A 25,258-nucleotide genomic window follows, 5' to 3' on the forward strand; every position below is an offset into this window, starting at 1 on the left:
ATGATATAAGTGCGTTTACAGACTGTTACCCAGGAATCCTCACTGTTTATATGCACTCTACACATTGAATTTTTAATATGAATAGGTAACCTGGATGTAGGTAATTCAATTTCTTTTTTTAAATGTGTGTGTGTGTGTGTGTGTGTGTGTGTGTGTGTGTGTGTATTTATGTACTGAAGTATAGTCAGTTTACAATTTTGTGTCAATAATTCAATTTCTTAATGCTGTATTATCATAATAGTGCTTGCACCATATTCCAGATATTCCCAGGAGTGCTGAGAAAGGAAAGTATACCTCCCAGCAAGACTGCATAAAACTAATTATCAGAGGAGAATTCATGAAAAATTGGCCAGGTTAAATTGCTATGTATACAATAAAAACATATATTTAGAAGATACTTGAATATAATCTACTCTTTGATAACCCAATTGACTTTTTTTAAAAACAGTTGAAGATAAAGACAAAACAAATCTTTCTAGTTGTATTATTTCCAGATTTTCATCTATATTCTCCTTAAAACTATCAATTTGATGCCTTCTGGAGATAAATTTACTGTCTTTTTTATAAGGCAGTCCTGGAATCAGAAAAATCTAAATTTATTATTTAATTAATCTCAATTGGACTCTCTGTAATAAACATAGATTATGAAATGTTCTAAGCACCTAATAATGATTTTCTAACATTATCTGAAATGATATGGTTGAAATGTACCATAAAATGTGCTGCTTTTATGAGAACAACTATAAACTCAGATCTTTTGCAATAAAAATAAGACAAGTATAAAAAATATTTTGAGTGGGGATTATCATATGTCCAAATGTAAAAATGAGTTTAGAAAGCTAATAAAGAAGTTTCCACTTTTGTAAAGTTAGAGTAGATGTATTCTTCCCTATTCTTCCCACTAAGTACACTTGAAATCCTTTGACATTATATATAATACAAATTTAGGAAGATACTGAAAGATGCAGAGAAGAAGGCAGACAGTCTAGGGATCTTGTAATTTTGGAATAGTACAGTGATGAATCCCTGGATTTTCTTTTTGCTTAACATATGGCAGATTTGGTTCTGGAGAAGCCAGGCATCCAGAAATACTAACACACATAGATAAAAATAACCCCCAAGTAAATTTAATTGAGTAAAATTTTAAGATATTATTGGCTTTATTCAACGGTTCATGAATTGGGCAGCATCCACTCTAACATATAGAAAGGAGCTCTGAGGAGCTGTACAAAATGAAAGACAAGGCAGACAGGAGCAGGGACAAAAAAAGTTATGCCAGACAAAAAAGCAAGTTGATTATTGGCAAGGTTACTCTCCTTTAGAGGATGGCAGGAGTCTAGCAGGCAGATGACCTAACTAGTGCTGATTAGGCAATTCCTGACTGACTGGTTTAAGATTCATTTCTGGGAGAGTTGGAATTGTAATTAAGTTAGGTCTTGATTTTGTGACAGGGGCTTAGCATAAGGGACTCCATTTGGGGCCTGTTGTCTTCTTTTCAACAAATCTACTCATTGCTTCGTTTAAATCTTCATGAAAAAATTTGTTCGATCATTTCACTTACTACTATTAAAATTAAAACAAGAAGAATAAATAAAAGCTCTTTACTGTGCACTGAATAAAACTGAAAACCCAGACTTTCAGTCTGGCTTTACAAAATCCGCATGAACCATCACCTGTCATCACTCCCTGCAATGTCAAGACTCCGGTCTGACAGCTCCTGCCGTTCATCAGGCTAAACTCTTCTTCTGTGTTTTTGACTTAGGACATTTCCTCCACCTAGAATGCCTCTGCCTTCCTTTTCTTTTTCCTTTTCTCTGCCTGTGATAGCTCACATTTATTGAGTGTCCATTTATACTAGCAATACACAAAGACTTTTACTGTGTATTCTCATTTTAAATTTCACAACGATCCTCTTAATTTGGTCCATTTTACTAGTAAGGAGACTGAGGCACAGGGAGATTAGATAAGTTTTTCAAGGTCAAGCAGACAATATACTAGCAAAATAGAGAAATGGGGAAAATGTTCATATTATAGGTTGAATGAGTATATAAACTTCAACAGGAGACCAAAGGAAAGTCATCAGAGTGGTTTCTAAGATTATAGTAATATTATCTACTTTAAAAATAATTTAAATTTTACAAAGAACTTTTATATTCTTTGTTTCATTTTATTTTATTTTTCTTAATTCAGTGTCAGCAGAATCTTAGGCTTGGGGAAAAATGTGTAATGGAATTAAGAGGATTCCATTTAAAACTTAATAATTACTTTCCAATTTGAACACAAAACTGAAAATAATATCATTTCAAATTACTTTTTGGTTGTAATGAAAATATTAAAGCACATTTTTAAAAGACTGTAAAGAATTTCAATAGAACATTGGCTTCCTTAAAGAAAGTATGGAAATCTTCATGTTTAAAAATTTTAAACATAAAATCATAAGTTTAGTTGAATATAATAAATTCCTCCACCTCAACACAAGGCCTGACTAACTGGAGGATAAGTTTGGTGTTATTAAAGCTTATCTCTCTCTCTATCTATATATATATGTATGTGTATATATATACACATATTAATTTTGAGTCTTCCATCAGTTGACTAGGGTAGGCTTTCAAAAGATTTAAGAGGCCTTTGTTTGTTGAACAAATACTTTATATTCACCATTGGGAAATAGGTTAAGCCTGCTGTGTCTATTAGCTTAATTGATGAGAACTTCAGTTGGTCCTGGGGTGTGTTAATTTCCTGAGGTGAACCTATTGAGAGAACTACTTAGAGAAACTTTCACAGTTGGGAAGGCTTTCAAATGCACTTGACTTAAGTCTGAGATCCAGTTATCATACTTTCACACATATTAAATGCCCCAAATCCTTGCTTCAGCACCTTTGATGTCAAGACAGTCTTTGGTTCCCTTTTCCTGCAGTTTTCTTCATCTGCCTCCCACTTAGACAAGAAGGACACGATTTGTCCTGATTGTACCAAGGGGTAAAATTAAGACCAGTAGATTGACAATTACTATTTACTGTAAGAAAGAACATTCTCAAGGTTGACTGTATAATAGCATGTGTAGTTTGCAGGTGGATTATGAATGTATATATATTCGTGTGTGGGTGCATCCACATGGCTGTGGGGATCTTTTACTTATATAATGACACACCATCCTAGCAGACCTATAAGCTACTTATTCCATCTTACACATGGAATAACAAACCTTATCCAAGGTTGCATAGTAGAACCAGGGTTTAATTCCAACAACAAAATCTGAGCTCTTTTCCCTACATTACATGATCACATGAAAGGCAAGCAGGGCAACAGCTTGGAGGACACACACTACAAATGAATTCAAGCATTTGTTGAAGAGCTAGGGAGGTGTTGGGCTAAGATCTTGAACATATCTTAGAGTCACTTGACAGCAGTCTCTTTCTGAAGTATCTGAAAATTAATGAGATCTCTAAACATTTTTAGAGGCTCGCTCTCTCCCCACCCCCCCCCTCTATTTTGCATGATGGCCCATGCATAAGAAATGATGGAGACAATAACAAGCAAAATTTAGGCTTCTGTAGCCTAATCCTTTTTGGCGTTGGAGCTGATTACCAGGCTTCCTCCCAGCCATCCCTCATCCTTCCTACACAAGGCTGGTGATCGGTCTAAGGGTTTAACACCTTTGCCTCCTTGCTCACCAGCATTCACTTCTACAGAACTTTTATAATATTTTCACTTAATCAACAACCTGCTAATTACATTCAAACCTCTGCATCCATCCAATTGCCTGAAATTCTGATTCGCAAATTTCTATCTTCATTGTAGACCAGTGTCCTCTCAAATATATCCATTTCCCTCATGGATCCCATTACCCGGATATATGATTCTTCCCATCTAAGATGTACAAAATATACACTATAATCAGTATCTTTACATTGATCTCCTCTTTGATTCTACTAAACCATAACCCCAGGAGTCTTTGAATTTGCCTTTGTCTCCTACTGTTTAGGAAACTACAGATCCAATTGGCCATAATTAGTTTAATTTAATGGGATTTAACACTTAAACATCCCTCACCTCATTGGTCTTTCTCCTTTTGCTCTGAGACCAGGCTCTCTTCCTTTCTGGTCTGATCTGGAATTGTCACCTTCAAGAGTTACTATTATAGAATAGATCCGATAAGGTCTCTTCCAGGCTACATTAGTATAAAATAAATATTATTTATATGTATTACTTTTCCTTTATTGAAATGTAAAAAGTATACAAGTGTCTTGCCGAAGGTCATGCCACCAGTTAATTGCAGAATTGAATATCAATCTTTTCTTACCTCAATCTCTTTCTATCACCCCAGGCTGAGTCCATCAAAAAGTACTCTTTATATGTAGGCTGAAATTCAAATTCCTTTAAAATGGCCCACTTTTAAAATTTCACCCTTCTTTACTCCCATGCAATTTATGCTTGTTTTAAAAACTGCTTATCATTTCTCTCACTGGACAGGTCTTCTTAAATTCATATATGGTCCATAGACTGTCATTAGAGAAGTCACGAGTGTCCAGTCTCTAGCAATGAGACTTCTCTGTAGGACTTGAATTCTCCATAAGCAGGGTTCAAGGGGCACTCCAGAACTCTTCAGTCCCCTAACACAGCTTTGTCCCCAGTATTTCTTCTTGAGACCATCAGGAATGATTACATTATGCTCTTTAATCCTTGATTCCCTTTCACGTCATTGCTATAGAAACCCTAGTCTACCGCAGTAACGCACATCCCTTAGACCTTTGCTTCTTTCACACTCTGCGCATTACCTTCTCTGGCCTCAACTCCCACCCCTCCCCCACTGAAGGGAGATCTTTTTTCCTCTTTTCCCCTAAATCTCTGAATCTTTTGTCACTATTCTATCACCACCTCTCCCAGTCAACTACCATTCCTTAGGGTCACGATTCTTCCTTCTTTGATGTTAGGGCTGGGTTCACTGTCCTTCAGTGCAACAGCATGGCTATCATAACTCTGAGATTTCTCTATCTGTGAAGATCTTTCTAATATTCAGATCTCTCAGCACCTTGATCTCTTCCACTCTACCACAGTCACACCTTCTCATGGTTATAGCCTAGTGCTTATGACCAATGACTGCCACCCATCCAAAATGTCCCACTTCCTCTCTTTCTGGCTCACTCCCTCTAGTCTCCAATTCTAACAAGCTTACAAAAGTAAAAACATATCTTATTTTATGACTTCTCAATATCTGTTAATCCCTTAAGTTCTCACTTCCTGCCCTACTTAGATTAAATTTCTAGTCAATTATTACAGTAGTTCTCATCCTTTCATGTACACTCAACCTCCTCGCCCTCCATGCAAATGAGTATGTCTGGAGAAAGACACACAGTCATGCTGACTGGACACTTTCTAATTATGATCATTAACCTCAAGTGATTTCCTAATGCTGCCCAGTAGTCATATTTCATTTTGCTATTACTAGTCACAATTCCACTCAACCAGAGCACTGTGTTGTAGCTTCTCTTTTCTTACATTTCCAAAATCTCCTCTCTCATCCTCATTCTCCACTGATGATGTACTTGCTATTTCAGAGTCAAAATACAAGGTAACAAAATAAAAATTCAAGGTCTCTAATTTAAAAAGCAGGAAAAAAGTGGCACTAAAGGTACTAATGTATAAAGATTTTCCCTTTCATGATCTTTCTCTCACAGTGTCATGGCATTTTTCACTTAGTATTTAATCTTGTCCTGAGAAAAAGTAAAAGTTTAATTTATTGTCATAAATTTTAACATTAATCTTTATATTTTGCAATGTAAGTTTTACATGGAAATATAAGAATATTTAACTCGCATGCAGAATCATCAAAATTTAAACATTTACATTTTGTGGTTCATATATGCATATGTATTTTATTCTTACCAGAACAGAGAAAATGTTACACCAAACTAACTGAATTGTTTCTTTTTCACTTCTTTCTGCGTGCATATTCTATCTAAACTCTCCACCTCAGCTTACTGCTGAGTAAGAAAAGCCTGAAAGAAAAAGAAGTATAGATTGCCCCGTGTTTCCCTTTTATGTCATCATTTTCAGCGTAAGTAGTCAGCTACAACAGGGAAGTAACTTGAATGAGAAAAGATGTAACAGGTTCCTCAGTCTTTTGTGTTTCTTGAAACACTGTTGCCTTTTTTTCTGAGTTGGAAACAAGTTCTTATACACACCGACAGTGTGGCTTCTTGGGCTGTCAGTGTCCCAGGCTTACCCACTTACAGACTTACTTACATTGTACTTGCTTTGAGTCTTGCTGAACTCCCATGCACGGTGGGGCCCAGCAGTTCTGTGTTCATAGGGCATTACGAATGCTATATGTGAACAGAATACACATGTTTTGTGTTTCTCCTCTACTCACAGTCCTGCCCTTTCATCTCATTGGATTTTACAAAAGTTCAAAGATAAAATTTTTAAGAATTTCATTACATCAACAACAGAGATTTAAAACATGTGGGGCCCTTCTGAGCACCAGGCCCTGTGCAGTTGCTTGGGTTATACAGCCCTGAAGCTGGCCCTGTCTTATGCCATGAAAAATAGAAATAATCAGAAGAGAATTTTGATAATCTCCTCTGCTGTACCATCACACCAACTTACCTCTATGCCCATAGCCTCAACTTCCTGCCTATTTGGTGAACAGTCTACATGCCTGTTTAATTTCAACCTTCCATGTCTAGCTAAATCTATCCCATTCCAACTATTCAAAATGTGGCATTTCTCCTTTTTCTCTCCTACATCTTTTCTGCTAGTTCATTCTTACCAGCAAACATATTATTTATCCCTTATGAAAAAAATGAAAGCTTCCCTTGACTCTGTCACACAGATAAGCTACCATGCCATTTATCATCTCCCCATCGTTAAAGCAAAACTTCTTCAAAGAACCATTTATTCTTACTGCATCCAATATCTCTCCTCTCATTCTCCTTTGAATGTACTCCAGTCAGCCACCACCGTCCAAACCACATGTGATCATTAGTGGCATTGTTTTGCTAATTCCAATGGTCAGTTTATGATCAAGTTCTCATTTATTTTATCTGTTGCAGCATGGTCTCATCTTTGAAACTCTCTTTTTAGTTAGTTTCTGTGATGGTTAATTTTATGTGTTAATTTGGCTAGGCTATGGCACCTAGATATTTGGTCAGATCCAGTTTGAATGCCTCTGTAAAGAGATATTTTTAGATGAAATTAGCATTTAAATCAATAGATTTGGAATAAAGCAGATTACCCTCTACAATATGGGTGGGCCTCATCCAATCAGTTAAAGGCCTTAGAGAAAAAAGACAAAAGTTCCCTTAAGAAAAGGGAGTTCTGCATCTAAACCACCTTGGATTCAAGCTGCTGTTCTCTGGGTCTCCAGCCTGCTGTCCCACCCTGCAGATTTTGGATTTGCTGGCCTCCACAATTGTGTGAGAAAATTCATAGATAGATAAAGATTTAGATATGGATATAGATATCAATATAAATAGTGATATTTCCCATTGGTTCTGTTTCTCTGGAAACTCTAATAAAGCTGCCAAGAATCCAAAATCATCCATCTAGTTTTGATCTTACATCTTAAGCTACTCCAACTTTTTTTTTTCTTTTTTCATTTATCCCCATTTTCCCTAATCTCTGAACTTTGGAGTACTGAAGGGTTTGTCTTTGGCTTTATTCTCTTTGTTACTTCCATTCACTCTCTTGGTGATCTCATCCAAATACATGTTGTTAAATACCATCTAAATATTGCTTTCTCAAATTTTTTCTCCAGCCCAAAAGTCTCCTTTCAACTTCAGACTGATTTATTTTGCAACTCCTCAATGTCAAATGGGTACCTCAAATTTAAAATATCTTAGAAGGAGGTCCTAACATGTGATCTCCCTTCCAAAAACATCCTATTCCTCTCTTTGATTTTCCCAGCTCAGTCAGTGAGAACTCTGTTATTCTATTTGCTCAGGTCAAAACTTTAGAGTTGTCCTTAATGCCTTTCTTTCTCTAACACTTTACATTTAAAATACAGCCGGATCCTAATCTTGTCTAAACATTTTCACTTTAACCTTCCTGGGCCACACCACCATTCTCTCTCTCCTGCATTATTGTAAAGCCCTGCTAATTGGTATTCCTGCTGCCATCATTATTTTCTACCCACCAACTCCCTACCTTCTCATTCCTCCTTCTGTCTAATTTCAATACAACAGCAAGAGTTATCCTCATTGGTCTTAAGTCAGAGCATATCATTTTTCTGCTCTAAACCCTCTATCTTCCCCAGAGTAAATTTCAGTCTTTGAAAAGCTCTGTGTCATATAAGACACAATTACCTCTGTGACTTTATTCCCCTTGATGATTCTGCTTGTTTTCTTCAAAACCATGAGTAACATTGTCTCTTCAAGACTTCTGTACATATTCTTCCCTCAGACTGAAATGCTCTTCCCCCGAATACCTGCGTTACTCATTCACCTCCTTCAAGTCTTTGTTCAAATTTTGCCTCTTGGTGAGTCCTTTCTTAGCCAGCTCATCTATAATTGCAACTCTTCCCAGACACTCTCCTTATCATATGATTTATGTTTTCTCCTTGGCACTGATTACTAGCAAACATACGTTCTACTTATTATTCATTCTTACCGTTTTCTCTAGAATGTGAATTCTACAAAAGAAGAAGTTTCCATATGTTTGTTCACTGCCATATCCCTCGAGCCTAGAGCTGTGCTTGGCACCATAGCACTCATTTAACAAATATTTGCTGATTAGATAATATAAATAACTGTTCTGTTTTTAATGCTTTACCTTCTCCTCTTTGTAGTTCCATCTGTTGAAACATCGTGCAAATTCAGACTATGACTCCAGAGCCAGTTGCCTTACCTGACAAGGTAAGTTAGACTCTGCCTTTCAATTTCCACAAGGAAATATGCATTTCCTTCTACTATTCTGAAGAACTTTGATCATTTATTTTTTACATTTATATCTCCTTTGAAATGTAACAGAGAATAAAGTCTGTTCATCTCTGTATTTCTAACATCTAAAACACTGTCTGATGCAGAGTAGAGGCCAGGACATATGTATCTGGGCAGGAAGGACCACAAAGATTTAAAGACCATCAAAAGTGGTAAGGATGCTTTTTATCCTTGATAAAGTGAGTGATATCAACAGGAGTTATCATGAATTTGTTGAGTAATTTGGGAGATGAGGAAAATATAAATTCCTTATAGTGAGATGACCATATAATTTTTCATCCAAGCTAGGACACTGTGAGAGTGAAAGAGAGTCAACTTGTAATTAGGCAAAGACAACAGGTATAAATGGGGCTTTTGTGGCAAACCTGGCTTTATGTATAGTGATCCTACTAAAAGGAATCAGAATATGCCCCCCAGAATTTGTCTCTTCAGTATAAGGATTATTTTCATCTGGTTATTTTTGAGAAACTGCAAGCATGGGAGAAGCTCTGAAAACACTATAGAAGGTCCTTTTTGTAAGGGAAATATATTTATTAAGGGAATCCTCATTTGTAAGGAAAGGGATCTCCCTCTCTGTGCCAGGAAGAGAAAGATGATTAGATGACCAGAAACTGTTATCAATGGAGAAGACAGGACTTAAATCTAACAAATCTTACCTGTGTTTGCTACAATTTTCCTGGTAATCTGTCATAATTGACCTTCCTACTTCCAATATTTTTTTTTTGGTCTCTAGCTGAAGGTAATATTTAAGGTGGTGGCTTGGGCCATCTCAGAGAGTTATGTTTCCCTGAGAATCTCCCATATATGCATGAGGAATACATACAAACTAACTTCTGTTTATTTTTCTCTTGTTAATCTGTCTGTTAGATTAACAGAAGGTCTCAGACAATAACCTGGAAGGGTAGAGGGAAAATGTTTTTTTTCTTCCCCTACACTACTTACAGTATAGTTAAGAGCTATAGGGGATACTTGAAGTAGACTCTTTAAAGGCCAAAAAAAATATATATATATATATATTTTTATATATATATATATATCTTTAAGTAAAGTTGATTTTAAATGTTTTACAAAATGTGATTAATGTTAACATGAGCATATTTAAAAGGTTTATTTCTGGATCAAGTTTCCAGACCATTGATAAGATAGTAGCAAAATGAAAAATAAAAGTAACAGAAAGGAACTATCAGTACATGAGGGAAATACATTTCTGGACATAGTCATTAAAAAAGTGTTGATAAGAAAGAAAAACAGGGTGGGAAAAAGCCTCATTTCAGACTGTGTACTGTAACAGGAAAGAAGAGGCAGCCCCAGATCAATATTGCCAAATAATATGAAGGATTGGTTTAAAAGGTGGAGATGGAAAGAGAGATTAATGCAGTTTGTAAATTAAATCGTCCCCCTCTCCCTTACATCAGTATATAAAACAGAAAGCAGCCTGATGTTACCTTTATGAAACAAACAAATAAAAACCAAATGTTTAAACAATCAAAGGATAGGCTGCTCTCTAAAAAATTTGTTCCACTCATATGGGGAAGGCTAAGGACTTTGGTTCTGTGTTGGTGCCCAGAGTAAATCTCTTCTCATTTAAGCACTTGGAATACTTTGCAAATTGATGGCCAGCTCACTCACTTGAAAGCAAAGTCCGTCTCTCAGCATGGCCCATTCATAGTCACAAAGCTCACAATATGACCTCCCAACAGTTGTCACACCATCAGACAAGACCCACATCAGATAGCTAAAAGAGCAAACTCATGCATCTGTATGAATGAATGATCAACCAAAATTACCAGGCATTCAAGGAACATGGGTAACATGAACTGGAAAGGCCAAGTAAACCAACGAAGAAATTGACTCTAGATGAACTGTAATTCAGAAAATGGAAGCAAATGTTTTAAAAGATCCAATTTGTGTAAAGGGATAACACATTTTAAACTATACTCTCATGTACAGAGAAATTGTGACTATCTTCTGTAAGTGAGATGTTATTCTTGAAGTATCTCCCACTTACTGAGAAGGGAAAAATCTTCATTGAGTAATGAAAACTTACATTTTATCATGTTAATAACCTCTTTTTAGTTTAAAAGTATCACTTTCAAGTTCATGCTACATCTGTTCCAGTTTCACCCTTTCTCCTTCATAGTCTCCAAGATGGTATCTGAGGATTTTACAGAGCATGAGGGGAGGTGCACCCTTACTACCTTCTGGGATCTTCTGCTGTCTCTGGGTTTCTCCTGGACTCAGGTTATGGTGGCTCTAATCCACTAAGTCATTCTCACTCACATACTTCCCTCGGAATTGGTGGCTGGGGAACTCATGGTCCGTTCTCTTTTAGCTCAGTCAAGTGTTGAGGTCCTCTCTACTGATCTGATCTTTGCAGTCATTTTGAATTTTGATTCTGTTCCCTTTTGACTTTTTATTTTGAAATAATTTCAGACTTACAAAAAGTTGCAAAAATTCTCACATATCAACACTCAATTTCCCTATATGTCAAAATTTTACCATATTTGCTTTGTCATTTCCTCTATGTATATATTAGGGAGAAGGGATATAAGTAATTTTTGTACTATTTTATAATACATTGCATACATTACTCCCATTTCCCCAAAACAGTTCAGCGTGCATTTCCTAAGATGAAGGATAATCTCTTAAATAACCATAATATAATTATCAAAATAAGATTGATGTAATACCATTATTTAATGTAATAACTTTATTAAAATTTCATCAAATGTCCCACAAATGTCTTTATAACAAAAACAAAATAAATTCTGGTTCAGGATCACATATCCCACTTACTTGTTAAGTCTTTTGAGTCTCCTTTAATATGGAACAATTCCTCAATCTTTCTTTGTCTTTTGTGACATTGATATTTGAAAAGTATAGAGCACTTATTTCATAAAATGCCTCTCAATTTGGGTTTGTCTGATGTTTCCACATGGTTATATTCAGGTTATGTATTTTTGGCAGGAGCACAATGAATGACTACTTTTTGATTTCTAGCCTGAGCTGTTTGCCCTTCAGCAAGTAACTTCAAAGTCACTTTGTGCCTAGAAAGGAAACTACTTGGCTTTCTAGCCGACATCAGCAGCAGCCTTTTCTGTTTTCCCACTATGCATGAAAGAATTCAGGAAAACTTCCATGTTTCCTATTAAAATTATGAGTCTCCATGGAGTGAAACTTCAGCTCTCCCACTGTCTAAACAGGGAAGGCACCTGCTTTTATCCTGAACTAGCCTTCCTCATAATTGGAAAATGGAGATTAAGATCCTTCCGTTCTCCATTTCTCTCTTTAACCTAACACTCTGCCTCAGATGGAACACAAGAGGAAGTTGCATCCACAAAACAAAAATAAAATACAATGATTAAAAGAGAGAACATGAAGGAATTCTTAGAAACTGAAAACATGGCTGCTCAATTTTTAAAAAATAGAATAAAAGAGGAAATCAAAGATAAAGTCCAAGGAATATTTCAGGAGATAGAATAAGGTGGAACATACGAAGATAATAAGAGACAATATAAAGGGCAAATCTAATTAATCAGTGAGATCCAAAAGAACAGAAAATTCTATTAATATACAGAGTGTCAATGAAGTGTGGGGGTGACATAAAGACATTCTCAGACATCAAATAAATTAGTTAATATCTCTTATACCTTGCCTCAAAATTTTACTTGAATATCTACATTTTTTTTTTTTTTACAAGTCACAACCCTGGTGAATTGCTAGACTCATAATTAGAGATCCTAGAACAATAAGAAAGGGCCAAGAATGGATACAAACGTCACATGCCTGACCAATTTTGAATGAGTGGTATCAATAACAGTTAAATGATTTCATAGGGAAATTTCAGAGCTGTAAAAATCCAATGCCCCTATCTTGGTATAGATATTAAAGAAACATTGTATCACTTATCTGTATCTGTTGTCATCTTTCTGTCCATCACTTCACCATCCTGGGTTGAGGCCCATATAAAGGCATAATTATCTTCTTAAATGGGCTGTATTGAAGCCTGTAGAAGGGCACAAGAAAACACCAAAGGCCAAAAGAAACTTTTGGGAAAATATGTCTTTAATAACTTATGAAAATCATTTTTCAAAAATAAGGCAAGATATCACATGATGTTGAGAAACTGAGAGAACAAAAGAGAAGATTCTGATTGTTCTTGATGTCCCTGTGAACAATCATCATTGTATAGAACTGTCACATTCTGGAAATACAGTCATTGCAGATGTAATTAATTAAATGAGGATGAGATCATACTGGAGTAAGGTAGACCCTAATCCTGTATGACTGACGTCCTTATGAAATATGGAGTTTTGGACACAAAAACACACATAGGGAGAATATCTTGTGAAGATGAAGGCAGATATCAGGGTGATGCTTCCACAAACTAAAGATTGTCAACAATCCACCAGAAGCTGGGAGAGAAACAGAACAGATTCTCACCCATAAGCCTCAGAAGGAACCAATCCTGTTGATACATTGATCTCAGACTTCTAGACCCCGGAACTGTGAGACAATACATTCTGTTGTTCAAGCCACCCAGTTTGTGGCACTTTACTACAGCAGGCCTAGAAAATAATAAACTACCCAAACATTTCACCCTTAGGTATTTACTCGAGAGAAATAAAAATACATGTCCAAAACAGAATCCTACAGAGATATTCAACTCAGGTTCATTTATAATTGCCCCAAACTAGAAATAAATGTCCCTCAGCAGGTGAATAGGTAAATAAATGAGTTTTGGTATGTTTATATAATAAACTATTATGTAGTACTAAAAAAAAACTATTGATGGACACCATATGGAAAAATACATTAAAAAAAAAACCCAAAAAAACCTCTCCTGGGTGAAAAAAGTCAGGAACAAAAAATATATCCTTCTGCAATGATTCCACTTAAATGAAATTCTAGAAAATGCAGAACTAAGGTATATGGTCAGGAATCTCATCAGTAACTGGGAGGACAGCTGGTGAGGGGTTGACTGCGAAATCATAACAAGAGACCATTTTGTGGTGATGAAACTATACTTTGTGGTGGTGCTTATATCTGTCAAAACTTACTGAAATCTAGACTTTAAAATGAGGACTTTTATTTTGGAAATTATACCTCAAAAATTTCGATTTTTAAAAATGTATTGTTAGTAAAAAATTAGTAAGTACTTAAGATGGAAAGAATATATATAGAAACAATAACAATTGCTTCTCTTGTTTTAATTCTTATGTTGTTCGTTTTCTTAAACAGCATAATAAAACCTCTAGGTATATAGTCATTATTTTGGACATATTCAGTATTTCTAGCATTGCCTCAAAGCTGTCACAGAGAAAGCTGTGTATTTTGGTAACAAGCTAGAAAACTGGAAATTAGGTTGGAAATAAACTCAGGTATAATTTTTAAAAAACATTGTTTGCTCTGGGGATTTGGATTATTGATAGGAAGGGTTGCTTTTTGCTTCAAATTTGTTAACAGTGCAGAGTGTTTGTTATTTTTATGTAATATTTTGCCTATCTAAACTTACACTTGAAATGGTAAATTTAGGTATGGCCTCTTATTTTCAAATTTCCATCCACTTGGCTATAATTGTTAATTTTTAGGAGAGGTGGTTACAGTAGATTATCTCAGAACAACTTTCTGATCAACAGGGCAATTAACAGGGTTGAAAGCCATCAAAAATTTAATTAGGTCTATATTCAGGTGCTCTCCGTTAGGACTTTGTATTCTCAAACTTGGCTACACATGCAACCACCTCAAAAATACTTACACTCAAATCTCCTACCTATTTAATTCTTTTTAATTGTCCAAGAAATGGAATTTTTAAAATAGTCCCAGTAGATTAACATGCAAAGCCTTAGTCTATAAATGCCCTGGGGTATTTTCCAGTGTTGCCACTATGACTGATAACGTGTACTAGGTTAGTAGTAGCCCCGGGTTTCACGACTCTGGATGACTCTAGTCTTCATCTGTGAATCAGTTCTGTTTCTGCAGATGAAAGGCATCTTAATGAGTTTTTGCTATTTAAATTACCACCTTTACAAAGCGTTATCTAAAGCTTCCACTTTGAAGTTGTAGAAATGGTTGCTTTAGAGATAAACCATTATCAGTAAAATGTTTTGTAAAAAGTATTCCAGTACAGAGAATTTCTAAACTATATTCTTTTCAATATACACTCCTCTGGTTCAGCTTATCATAAAGGACTTAGAAATACCATGGCACAGGCATTCCATAGTGGTTTTTCTGTAATTTAAACAACTTTATACTCAAAATCAGTGAATAGAAAGAATGTGCAGCTTTAAAAGTTTTAGTTGTAGGTATGTATCCATTCCTAACTAATCACTTTCTAGATTAGTGTTGTGTTGGGCTGGATTGCATCCTTACCAAACTCATACACTGACGTCGTAACCCCCGCTACCTCAGAATGTAACTGTATTTGGAGGGAGGCTCTTTAAAGAGGTGAAGTGAGGTCATCAGGGTAGACTGTGCTCCAGGATGACTTATCTGCGTATAAGAAAAGGACATAGAGACACAGAGGGAGGACTGGATGAAGGCACAGGGAGGTGATTCTCTACCAGCCAAGGAGAGAAGCCTCAGGGGAAACCAACTGCTGACCTTCATCTCAGACTTCTAATGGTAAACACTTTGAGAACAGACATTTTTGTTTAAGACAGCCAGCCCGTGGTACTTTGTTATGGCAGCCCTAGGAAGCTAATACAGTGGCTCTCAACATCAGCTGCTCAACAGAACCACTTGTAGCTACAATAAAAGTAAAATGATGCTCATACAAATTGAATCATAATGGGAGGGGAGGAACTGTGGGGTGAGGAGACGCTGATTTTTTTTTAGAAAGGTCTCCATGTGATTTTTTTTTTTTTTTTTTTTTTTTTTGGTCATTGAGTCAGGCTTACGCTTAACTGACTTCTTTCTGTTAACAGTCTGTTGCGAAGTTACCCAGTGAGAATAACTTGAAAACAGATAAACATGAGTTCTTTAAAAATCTCTTCAGATTCTATTTGTTATTTCGACAAGTATGTTCCTTAAATTATTCAGTGTCTATTCCTTGTGTGATAGAAAACACAACTAAATGGATTTAAATGTTCATTATCTACTAGTGAAATAAATCCCTTCTTGTGTGGCTGATACAGAGAGGCATTACTTATTCGATAGTAATTTTTCTGTTAAGAGACAGATCTCAATATGTTTCTGTTTTCTCAACATGATATCATAGCCCCATAGAAAATATAAATGCCAAGATTTTAAACCATTCAATGGGCATTTCTAGGGTTAACCCTAATTATTAATTTATGGTTTCTAAAATTCTTTGGTTTGATTTCTTCAAAGAGAAGGTGCTTTATTACAGGTAAAGAGAGGGAAAAAAAAATCCTGAAAGAAGAAAGAATACAAATAAGAAGGCTGCAGCTGCAGCAACTAACCATGGCAGAAACTGTGTCTAGAAATGCCACTAAAAATTTAAAGTGGACTGTTTCCAAACAAGTTCTGCTGTTTGCCATGCTAAAATAGGTAAGACATGACATATTAATAATTATCTGTGTGGTGGGGATTCTCCAGGAACTGGCCTCTATAACTTGGAATAAAAATCACCTGAAGACCTCTGGTTGCTTCTGTTAATCAGTTCTGACACCAAGCAGGACATAGGGTTTAAGACCAGAAGATCAAATGCTAGAATAGATGGTCTGGACTGAAATCCTAGTTTTTCTCTTTCTTGGCTTTATGACCTTGGATAAATTATTCTTATTTAAAACAATTTAATCTCTGTGTGGCTTGTTTTGCCTCTGAGATTTTTTGTGGTAATTGATGTAAGGTGATAGTAAAAACTCAGTGTTAATTTATATCAGGCATCATCTGTGACAACTATGTAGCAAACCTTGCAACCTTCTCTACTTCCTTTATCACTTTGGTACTTGACCCACATTTTTCTTTTCTCTCCCATTTATTTCTCTCTTCTCACTGTCTCTCACACTGGTAATATTAGAAATTTATGTTCCATTTGCTGCCATTCTGTATCAACCACACAGCAGTATGGTTCTTAGTCTTCACTAGAATTACCCCATTGATAATATCTTAAAAAGAAGCTCTTGCTCTTGTCAATCACAATTACCATACTTGTCACTCCTTACATCACCTTAGATGGAGAAGTTAACTCTGAGATGGTTGGTAGTTAAGATAAAGGAGGAAAATTGAAAAGGGTAGTGTCAAAATATCTCAGTAAATCAGAGCAAAAAGTCCCCATTTACTAAAGAAACTGTCCCATTTTACCAACTTTATCCACTCAGGCAGCTCTCCCTAATAACCCTTCAATTTTTCACACTAGGTCATAACTTGATTCATCATCTCATGAACCAGCTACATCAAAACCCCACCCTAGACTAATACCAGGGTCAGCCGCTTCATTTCTAAAAATCCTGATCCCTCTCGACATTTTGATCCTCTGACTGTCTTGTTATTCCTGATTGCTTCTGAACTTTAATATTCCTGAGTTTCAGTTATGCTTTTTTAAATCTGTAACATATTTCACACTTGAGTCTGTTACATGTAGAACACAATGTTATATAGTCATTCTGTTTTACGTATAACTGCTGTTGTATATGTCTTTTATTCCTCAATTGGTTGTACTACTCATGAGAAAAGAGATTATATATTTCTTGTTGTCCCCAAGACTTATATGGATAAAGCCATCAGGTTTTAATAATGAAAAAGAAAAATATCCTCTGGGTCTTCAGGCAAAACATCTTACTTACAAAGGAAAGAAAGTTATTTCACCCTCTGATTTCTTGACAACGAAATCACTTTGACAGCAAGGAAATGATGGAAAAAATCTTAAGAAAGAAGAATTTTGTATTTAACCAAGCTGTCCTTCAAATACAAAAGCTATAAAAAAATCAAACTTGAAGAACTCAGAGAACAGTGAACTACAGAGACCTTTCTAAGGAGACAAGTTAGAAGACAAGCCCACAAAGAGATTATGTTAGCAAAGAATTGGTTGAGTTTAATATTGCAGATTTAACACTAAGATAGATGTGAGGTAAAGATAAAACAATGGTATTTAAATAGTTTGTGCTTTGATGTAGTTAAAAAAGAAACAGAACAAAATAAACGGCAAAAGAGTAAGAAATAGAAAATCTCACTTATTGCCACATAAGTAATAGGAGAAAGTCAAAGAATATTCTTTAAAGCCAACAAAGCAAGTGCACAAGTCTAAATGAAGAAATAGGGAACATGTTAATATAAAAGTACCACTAGAACAGAAACACAAGCCTTTCCATGTATCAAAAATATTTCAATATTTTAAAAATAAGAAATATACCACATAGTGGAAAATATAGTAAGTAGAAAATAAAATAATATGACAGAGCTCAAACCAAACAAATCAGATATATTACTAATTACAGATAGACTTAACCTGAACTCTTCTCTTTAAAGAAAAGTGTTTTCAGGTTGGTTCAGAAAGCAACATCCAACTGTGTGCTATGTAAAAAAAGATACCTTTAGAACAAAGTGATTCAGAAAGGTTAAAAACAAAAGATGAGTAAATGAATAGCAGACAGATACAAATAAAGTAAGCATTTGGATTTCAAATAACTTAGAATCTATAGGATACAATTAAATTAGTGATTAGAAGAAAATGTATATTCTTTATTTATATAAATAAAAATGAAATATGAAAATAACTGAATTAAGCTTACACTTTAAAAAGACAGAAAAAAATCCAAAGTTAACTGAAGAAAAATAGAAAGAACGCTTTATTATAGATAAGAGTAGAAATTAATAAGTTGAAAGTGAAATAAAAAGTAGAACTGATAAGCAAACATAAATCTGGATCATGAAATAAACAACAAAATAAACAATCCCTTGGATTCTTAATCAACAAAAATGGAGAACACAACTACACAAAATTAATGACGATGGGCAAAATAGCCATTGGGAAAAAATAAAAGTAACCTCATAAGAGAAGACTTAGCAAATTAAGATAAAAAATAATGATGACTACTTCACACCTATTAGAATGGCCAAAATCCAGAACAATGACAAAACCAAATGCTGACCAGCATATGGAACAACAGGAACTCTCATTCTTTGTTGGTGGAATGCAAAATAGTACAGCTACCTTGTAAGACAATGTGACTCTTTCTTACAAAACTAAACATTCTCTCACTATGTGATCCAATGACACCCCTTGATATTCACCCATGATTTGAAAACTTATGTCCACACAGAAATCTACACGCACATGGATGTTTGTAACAGCTTGATTCTTAGTTGCTGAAACTTGGAAGCAACCAAGATGTCCTTCAATAAGTGAATGGATAAAGAAACTGTGATACATCCAGACAATGGAATATTATTCATCACTAAAAATAAATGAGCTATCAAGACCTGAAGAGATATGGAGGAATATTCAATGATTTTACTATATGAAAGACACCAGTCTGGAAAGGCTATGTACTGTGTGATTCCAACTATGTGATATCCTGGAAAAGGAAAAATTATTGAGACAATAAAAAGGTTGATGGTTGACAGGCGTTAGAGGGAAAGGAGAGATGAATACATAGAGCCCACAGGATTTTTAGGGCAGCAAAACTATTCTGCGTGGTACTATAATATGGATACATGTCAACACACATTTGGCAAAAACTCATAGAACAAGTGGATGGGAACAGGGATATTAGGGAACTCTGCTTTCCACTTAAGTTTGCCATAAACTAAAACTGTTCAAAACATAGTCTATTTTTTTTTAAAATCTTGGTGAAATGGATATTTAAATAACAAATTCTCACAGGAAAAATAGAAGATTCTCAAATAACACTTCTTCAACAAAGCACAGGCTCAGATAATTCATAGGGGAATTAATATTTAAACTTGATAACAATGCTACTAGATAATTGATGAACACTGATGCAAAAATCTTAAAGTATTAGCAAACAGTCCAATAGCGCCTTTGAAGATACATCAAGACCAAGTGGATTTTATTACAAAAATGCAGAGATGTTTTGGTACTAAAACAAAAATCCTATATATTAACCCAAAAATGAGATCTAGCAAAGGTTTAATAACAACCTGATTCTTGATGCGTGCATAGACATTCTCTATACTTAAATCTTCCAAATTCTATTTTATAGGACCAAGGACTTTATTTTGAAAGCAACTTGAATAGCCATTATCCATGAGAAAGGAAAAATGCAACGTTTTGCTTCTCAAGCAAGCTAGTAGTTAGCTAAGTATTTTTATATTACCTAAACTCTTTGTATTCCAGTAATTATTTATTTGAAAAATTAAAACCTTGCTCTTATGAACATTAAGAGTCTTAAAAATTGTTCATAACCTTTCAAGCTGTACAGGAACTTAATATTTTTGCTTGCTTGCTTTTTTTGTTGTTAAGTTAGCCAGGAAAATATTACAAAATACAGGAGTATTTTCAAATGTAATTTATATAATTTATCATACTAGAAAAGAAGAGGTGTGGAGGATATACCTCAAATGGTAGAGCACATGCCTAGCATGCACAAGGTCCTGGGTCCAATCTCCAGTACCTCCTCTAAAAATAAATAAATAAACCTAATTATCGCCACCCCCCCCCCCAAAGAATGTAAACATATCACAATTAGCATACTAGAAAAGAAGAAAAATCACATCCATAGACATTGAAAGAGCATTTGACTGAATTCAATATCCATTTCTCATAATATTAATTAATAAATTTACATGTTAGGAAATAATGAGTCATAAGCATTGAAAAAGACTAAGTGATCTCCATTTGGAGAAGATATGATCATGTAGCTGGATGCTAAATTCTGAAAAAAGATTTTCAGAATATACTTTAAGTGAAATAAGTTTTGGTGCAGAGCAATTTACATTGTGTTATCTTGTGTATAAAAAAGTGGCAAAATGAGAATACATGTCCACATTTGCTTATTTCTGCAAAATGAAAGCAGGGGGCATTTACCAGAAAATAACCCAAATGAGTAAATATGGGGAAAGAGTAAAAGGCGTGGCAGGAATGGAATTAAAAGTGAGAATTGTTTGAAAAGCCTTTCAAAACTAGTTTTGGTTTTCAAACTATGTAAAATTTTTACATATTAAAAAAATAAAGAAAACCCCTCAAATTCTAAAACTGAAAACAAATGGAAACTAACCTATTTGAGCATTAAACTGTTATGATAATCAGAGAGAAAAGAATATTTCAAATGACTTCAACATATAATGACTGTACATACTTAACAGAATTATTCTAAAAAAACTACAAAAATCTTAAACTCAGGGTTTTTTTTTGTTAGGAGTAATACTGATATTGTAATTTTGAAAGTGTTTCACATATAGAACAGAGCTAATGACAAATGTGTAATCTCATAAACATATTGTGATTAGAAAATAAGATTTTTATGTAAGAAAAAATAAGAAATAGAAAACCAAAGAAAGTACAAATACTAATGTGAAATCAGAACTATAAATATTAATGGAAACTTGTGATTTCTAAAATATGTATTTGTTTTTCTGCTGCAAAAACCTAGAAACAATAATGCTTATTAATGAGTACAAGCAGCAGTCAGCTACTGATTTCTAGATACCATTCCACAGTAAAAGGTAGGGCAGGACTCTTTAGAGGAATGGTTGAGCCCAGACCTGGGGCAGAAAGAAAATGCAAGGCAAGCCTGGGATGTTTTGCTGTGAAAGAAAGCAAGGAAGAAAGTTGATAATTAAAGGTAAAGGGTCAGTGGAGGAGGGAGGGTAGAGCTAAGTGGGTAGAGCTTAGCATGCACGAGGTCCTGGATTCAGTCCCCAGCACCTCAGCCATGTTCAGTGATGCCTAATAAGATGGTCAGAAGCATTCTTCATTTCTACGGAAGGGTTTTGATTTTAACTTCTATTTTGGTTCTCTCAATTTCTTTCTCTTTGTTATGCCGCGCATCTGATCTTGCATAGTGTCTTTCTTTGTCCACTGAAACTCTTTGCATTTTAATCATAGTTGTTTTAAATTCCAGATTTGATAATTCCAACATTTCTGACATATCTGAGTCTTTTTCTGATACTTAACTCTGCCTCTTAAAACCATTTTGGGGGCCTTTCATATAACGATGTAATTTTTTTCTTGATATCTGGGCATAGTGAATTGGATAAGAGAAACTGCTATAAATAAGCCTTCAGTAATGTCCTGGTGAGCTGTGGGGAGGCGAGCATTCCATAGTCCTGTCTTCAGGTCTCAGTCTTTTAGTAAGCCTGTGCCTCTGGACTGGGAACTTCACAAGTGCTCGGTGCCCCCCTCTTAGATGGGACCAACAACAAAAGTGGGCTGGAGTCCTGTATTTTTCTCCTCCTTCAGGGAAGCCGGGAGGAGGCTGGCATTGGTTATTTCCTTTTCTCCACGCAGAAGGCTCCAGAGCCAGCTGGAGTCGGTGGTTTCCCTTCCCCAGGTTACTTAGGCGCTATTGAAACCCCAGCTGGTTGGGCTCTAGTTAACTAGTTTCCCCTGAGAGCAGGCCTTATTAAGAATCTCGGATTGCTCTGGCGCATTTTAAAATGGCTGCCTCCCCGTCGTGTGGGAAGCACAAGGGGGTTTTTCTCTGGTATTCACTGTAAGAACCTGGCCAGACTCCAGGGATGAAACTTACTAAGTGTGGGGACCTCCCTGGGAGTGGGTCGCCCTGAAGATTTTATTTCTCAGACTTTCTACACAGAGCCTCCAGCAATCCTTCAGCTGGAGTTAAGGTTTTCCTACCCCACGCTGTTCTCCGTGGAGGTTTCAGCTCACAGGTTTCTGTTCTGGTAAGTCGTGATTTTCCATATTTGTTATTTGGGGTCTCCAATTTGTGGGGCGTGGTTCTGTGACCTCACTTATTTCACTGTGTCTCAGGTGTACATGAATACAGTAATATTACACAGGTACAATTATGTGAACATTACTTGTTTCTCAGTGACTAATGTAAGTTTGATATCAGTAATACCTCACAAGTAACTATGTGTTTTTGGCCAGTTCTACCATGGCTTGAAATGTTTCATTTGTTCCGTGGATTCTGTGGGAAGGAATATGATAACAGGAAAAAGATGCAATAGAATTAGAACAATGGAAGAAACTGCAAAAGAACTTCACGTTAAGCAGTAAATAAGAATTACGGAAGATTAAGAGAGGGGAATGGGTGGAGGAGGGGAAGAGGTGGCACACCTGGGGAGACTGGATGTGCTGGTGACAGATCCAGGAATCAAGCGTTCTGAAACAATCTTGGTAAATATTGAGTAAAAATTGTGTCTGTTGATACAATTCCGCAGTCCCGCAACTGGGAGGTATGCAATACATAAGTAAGAAAGTTCCCCCAAGGAGAACTGGAGTGAGCACACCAGTCAGTATCCTTCTGAAGGAGTGGGAACTGGAAGCTGACAGTGGAAGGAAAAAATACAAAAACAGGACAAACTGAGGGGGTTTACAGAGACCTGACCCAATAAGAAGAAAAAGAGTGGGAATCTTTTCTGAAGGTAAAATTTTGGATTGAGGCCAGTAGGTTAAGACTAACTCACACATGCAAATGTAGCTCCCAAACTACGTAAAATAGGAAAAACTCCACCTCCACAGTTACCTTATGATCTTTGCAGAATTCCCAGGGCAACAGTCCGTTGTGACTGCAACTCGTACCACATAGAAAATTAAACCATCAGGATGGGGCTGGAGAGCGTTGACCTTTAAACATAATCAGTGTTGGTGATCTCAATTCAGTTTTACGTTGCTCTTTTTGCACTACAGGATCACTATACAAATTTGTAGAAAGCCAGGAAATTCTATTCCCAGGGGTTTCATAGGTAGCTGATGTAACAACCACCTTGAGCCTAAAGGATTAAAGTAATTTAAAGTATATTAATCCCTCCTGGGCCAGACAACGCTTTGATTAATCCCAGAACCACTAGAGCTTTCTTGATGCTTTCAGAATATGTAATGATAGTTGAATTTAGTCCCTCATCTTTTTGGGGAAGGGGTCAAGATTTCATAGAATGTTGAAATTAAAACATTGGCATCAATATTTACTATTTATGCTGTAATTGTAAAGTAGGATTATTTTCAAAGATTAGTAATTCCATTAGAAATAATCCTCCATCACCCACTTCTCTGTCTCCTCCAGCATCCACCCTGTGCACTACATAGCTTCAAAAGTAAAGGAAGAAATCACTCGAAGCAGAAATAAATCTCTTAACAGGTATAAGAAATGTGCAAAAATAAATCGTTTTATAAATATCAGAACTGCATCTCCTTAATTCAGGTGCAAAGGTTTGTTTTTTTTTTAATAAAACCTGATAGTCTTGATATATAAGATTTGATTAGACAGTAATTCAAAATGGAAAGTAAAATGACTTTTTAAAATATATGTCCCTACATCAAAAACAAAAATGGATTTGTCTTAGTACTCACTGGAATTCTGTAGTTTTTGCTTTTTGAGCCCATGGCTATGGGCTTACTTAACTTTCCAGAAAAATAAAAGATCACTCTTATCAGCAATTCCTAAGTCCTCTTGAACTGCTGTGTTTTGTGCAAAAACTACCTCTGCCCATACCCTGAAAAAAGAGAATATTAATGATACATCAAGCTGTTTGTTAGAAATCTTTTACCTGAGGCCTTCAGGATAGAAGTCTTTAATGAAATGTCAGAAAATGGCATGATTTCGCCAACTATTGTTTTAATTTTTGTTTTGTCCTATTTTTTACTACATGGGTATGCTAAGGCCAACAGATCAGAAGACAACTGCCTTTGAAAAGATAGTTTGTTACACTCTCAGATCCAGGAGAGAGAGAACACATCACATCAACAGGGGCCGTACTGGGAATCACCTGTGGTCAGTTGCAAGGCAGAGGCAGAGGGGAGAACCACTGGCAAGAGCCTTTATTGTGCTTTCCAATAGTAGGGAAAAAAGAACAGGCAAGGTGGGGTAAGCAGGCTTGTAGGTGGCTAAGTCTGGATAATTTTAGTGGCGCTGGGGTATAGGGCCTGTCCGTAGTTGCTTGGTACCTGGCCTTTGGGTAATTAGGTGGGTGGATCGTAGTCCAGGGTAAGATAAGAGCCCAACAGGGGCAGGGCCATTGTGGGTATGGTCTTAACTGGCTTCTCAAGAAGGGGGCAGGACACAGCCATTAAAGGAATGACACAGCAGTTAGCACCAAGATGGCACAAAAGTCAACTCCCAATAGACCCTGAGGCCCCAGATGGTGGGAGATTCGACCTCCAGTGGACCTTGAGCTTCGTTATATACATTGTAAAGCATTAGCATGGTGAATGACACACCCATAGGTGCCATGACAGTTCCAAGCCTACCATAAAAGGTCAAAAAGAGGTC

The 25,258-nt window shown here is 35.9% G+C and overlaps 1 long non-coding RNA gene across 1 annotated transcript in view; it reads left to right on the forward strand.

Moving 5' to 3' along the window:
• Positions 1-25,258, forward strand: part of LOC106729933 — a 102,695-nt gene that overhangs the window by 57,550 nt on the left and 19,887 nt on the right. Inside the window, exon 3 of the long non-coding RNA XR_001366357.2 lies at positions 8,789-8,855. This is a non-coding gene — a long non-coding RNA (uncharacterized LOC106729933). The remainder of the gene's footprint in view (positions 1-8,788; positions 8,856-25,258) is intronic.

Source organism: Camelus ferus, chromosome 8 (genome assembly GCF_009834535.1).
Source record: "Camelus ferus isolate YT-003-E chromosome 8, BCGSAC_Cfer_1.0, whole genome shotgun sequence".
NCBI classification, from domain to species: domain Eukaryota; kingdom Metazoa; phylum Chordata; class Mammalia; order Artiodactyla; family Camelidae; genus Camelus; species Camelus ferus.